This window comes from Limulus polyphemus, unplaced genomic scaffold, assembly GCF_000517525.1.
Source record: "Limulus polyphemus unplaced genomic scaffold, Limulus_polyphemus-2.1.2 Scaffold4511, whole genome shotgun sequence".
NCBI lineage: Eukaryota > Metazoa > Arthropoda > Merostomata > Xiphosura > Limulidae > Limulus > Limulus polyphemus.
Window position 1 is genome coordinate 25901 of NW_013670121.1, and position 3752 is coordinate 29652.

Genomic DNA, 3752 nt, shown 5'->3' on the forward strand with positions numbered 1-3752 from the left:
GATAAATGCATTTTGGCTTTTATGACTTCTCCTATTTCCAGAAATCATGTGTGACGTGACACATATTGGGTTTTTATAAGTTAGATGATAAACAATGAGTATATTATATAAAGGCAAAATTTTTAATCAACAAGAGAGTTTTAGAAGCCCAAAAATGTTCAATGACTTCAGTTACTAAAATGCTGACAAAAACCATGTATATACAAGTATAGACAACAACTGTGGAAATATACCTGTTAATAAAGAAGCTTTTTCTGGCAGAAGAGTTCCCGATCAGCATAACGGAAGATCTTCTTCCGTATACCTGTTAATAAAGAAGCTTTTTCTGGCAGAAAAGTTCCCGATCAGCATAACAGAGATCTTCTTCCGGGGTACCAATAATCTCGGCTGCCCTTGTGACCCCTGTAATAAAAATGTTATCATTAATTGAAAACAACAATTTTAAGTGGCTAATCCTGTACCTGTTATTGACCACACATGCTGCCGAGAAATTGCTTATATTATTATAAATGAATTTAATTTTATCCCACTTAAATTTGTTTTTAGTTACATTGTTTTATACATAAGTGGGTTTCCCTTTCCAAGTGTTATCCTTCGAAATACAGTCTCCAAAACATAATACAAAAACCCGAGCATATTTCTGTATCTAAGCCAGTGTGTGTCACGTCACGCTTGATTTCTCGAAATAGGAGTCATGAAAGCTAAAACGCGTTTATCCAGATGAAATAGTTCGATTACTGTTTGTCCATTACAATTTTAGTGACAGGGGTGAAATGATGGCTGTGAGTGTGTGACGTGAAACCTTATAAGTGTAGTGAGTGTTGATATAATGAGCCTAAAGTAAAGACGTAGTGTGGGATAACCTAGCCTAGTACCAAGTGCATAAAATTTATCAAAGTAAAAATATTAATACAGTTTTAACTTAAATAGTTTCTGAATTAATCTATTTTCTGTTTTATCACTAACGCTTTTAATAAGAAAACAAGCCTCTTTAATCAAGGGAGACTCTAAATTAAGAAATCAATATTTTTCCAGTTTTGTTGTCAATATACATTTTATTTATACTTTCTCAGTACGTAGACTAACAGCAATATTAGGTTATACTTTTGTTGCTAAGCAACATGACATAAAAGCCATTGTTGGAATGCAGTGTAACCAAAACGCACTGGATTTTCTTTATATTATAAGTTGTTAATCTAACTGATTTTTATCAATAATTATTGTATGAATACGCCACGAATTCATTTCATGAATGATCTTAATTTTGATTGACTCTTAAAGGAATTTACCGACGTTTTAATGACTCGACTGCCTCTTTGTTGGACAAGCTTGATTTCACCAAATTTATTTATTTCAGTTAGCTATGAAATGTGAGGTTAGGGTATACTATAGTGTGGGAGTGGTAGTACATGCCCCGTCAGTTTTGACGGACTATATGCTCGTATTAGAATAACAACAATAAAACGCCTATAATTATACGTACATACTAGATAACAGAAGATACAAAGTATTTCGTTTATAATATACGTTAGAATTCTAAAGTTATGACCTACAGTCCAGTTCCAAAAGATAACTCGCTTGTCAGAACGAATTGGAACCTCTCATTTAAGGTGTTGACGGTTAACAGTCAGGCCACATAGCTCTCCGGTATATATATACCATTAAATTCGAACAAGGGTTTTATCCAGCTCTTTGAACTGAATGAAAACAGAAACAAAACAACAAACCGTGACAGGGATTTAGTTTTCAAAGGAAATAAACTTTCCTAAACTGGGATATTGATATCCATCTTCGCCCCGCTCGCGATAAAATTCTTGCTGAGTTCGTAGAATTAACAAAGTTTCGAAGAGAGATCATATCTACTAATTTGGAGGGTTTGAAGTCTTGAGAAATGTCTGGAGGTCCGGGAGACAGAGAGAAGGCCAAGGCCGGTGACAACGTTGACGAGAAGAAGCAAAGTGACAACATTCGCCTCGTAAACAGGATCACCTAGTGGCTGGGATCTGTACATCCAAGTGCCATAGGATTTGATGTGTGGAGAAAAGGGGGATCCCCGAGAAAACCCACTTTCTATCTGTCCTGTGTCCAAGCTGAAAATTTGAACATGAATGGGTTATAATCAATTTTGTAGGGTGTATAAGTTTGTTTCAAAACTAAGTATTCGTTGTATTGAACTGAATGATGGGGTTGAATGCACAGCTGAGAGTGTTCAACGGTATCACGTCTCGAACTCTAGACCCTTCGATACACAGTCTGACACGTTAACCACAAGGCCAGGCCATGCCATTTTCAGTAAAATAATGGTATAAAAATAACGCCGTAATGAAAATAATTTTTGCTTTATTAGAATAATCCGTATTTCCCAACTTATTGGATTTATTGTACAATAAATCATACATCAAAAGCGTAGGTTTAATACTAAAAACGCACAGATCACATACTTAAGCAAAAGACAACAATTATACGAACAGAATCAAATACGGTTACGTTCTGAAATCACGTGTACAGCATCAAAGTCACACGACCCATTATTTCAGTTTCACAAACATTTTCTTGTATTCAATTTCTAGAATTTTATTTCGAGCATAGCCAACCAATTGGTTGACTACAGGGAAGGCAGCTTGTCAACAGCACCCACCGCCAAATCTTGGGCTACTCTTGTACGATCGAATAATAGTGCCCCAAAGTACAGCTCGCGCTTTCGCAGCAACAGTGAGCAAGCTATTTATTCATAGTCTGGACATAATATAGTGGGCCACGCCCGGCCGAACTTATAAAGGATGCGTGTCTTTGTATAATCCATAAGTTTCTTAATTCGTATTCTAATTTACTTATAGAGAAAAATATGCACAAAACTTTATCATGACAAGCTTTCTTCAAAGAAGAAAATATTATCCTGTAATTGGAAAATGTTATACCTAAATACTTAAACAAAATAAAGAAGTAACTGACTAATAACTGTACTGAAAAACACCAAACTGTTCTGCATTTGTAAAATATGTAATAACCTTTCGTAATTATCTTTAACTTTCACACCGTTTTTCTATAAAATCAAATAATAAATCCTTCTCTGCCACGAAATGACCCTGTGGTATCCCTCTGCCACGAAATGACCCTGTGATATCCCTCTGGATTTTGGAGATGACGAGCAGGGTTCAAATCTGTGGGATACCTCAAAATATTTTTAGCACTTTAAGATGTGGATTCGTTATGCGAGTGACAGACAATCCCTTAGTGTGCTTCTAAGTGGGTGCCTTACCTCTGAACCCTTTCTCAGGGGTATTATGACGCAACATGTTAAATTATTTAAAAATTATGTACCCTCTATTTCGATGACACGCCACCAAGCTTACAAATAATCTAGAGATCAAAACAAAACCTCAAGTTTCTCTGTGCTTGAACTGGGTAACAACTTTAGGCCTTAAATACACAAAACTGAATACGTTGTTTATCTGTTTTACTTTAACTCAAAATGTAGCGTCAGAAACAAAACCTCAAGTTTCTCTGTGGTGAACTGGATAACAACTTTAGGCCTTAAATACACAAAACTGAATACGTTGTTTATCTGTTTTACTTTAACTCAAAATGTAGCGTCAGAAACAAAACCTCAAGTTTCTCTGTGGTGAACTGGGTAACAACTTTAGGCCTTAAATACACAAAACTGAATACGTTGTTTATCTGTTTTACTTTAACTCAAAATGTAGCGTCAGAAACAAAACCTCAAGTTTCTCTGTGGTGAACTGGGTAACAAC

The 3752-nt window shown here is 35.6% G+C and overlaps 1 long non-coding RNA gene across 3 annotated transcripts in view; it reads right to left on the bottom strand.

Moving 5' to 3' along the window:
* Positions 1 to 3752, bottom strand: part of LOC111088820 — a 27929-nt gene that overhangs the window by 7818 nt on the left and 16359 nt on the right. For all 3 annotated transcript variants that reach the window (XR_002613222.1, XR_002613223.1, XR_002613221.1), the window contains exon 2: positions 234 to 402. This is a non-coding gene — a long non-coding RNA (uncharacterized LOC111088820). The remainder of the gene's footprint in view (positions 1 to 233; positions 403 to 3752) is intronic.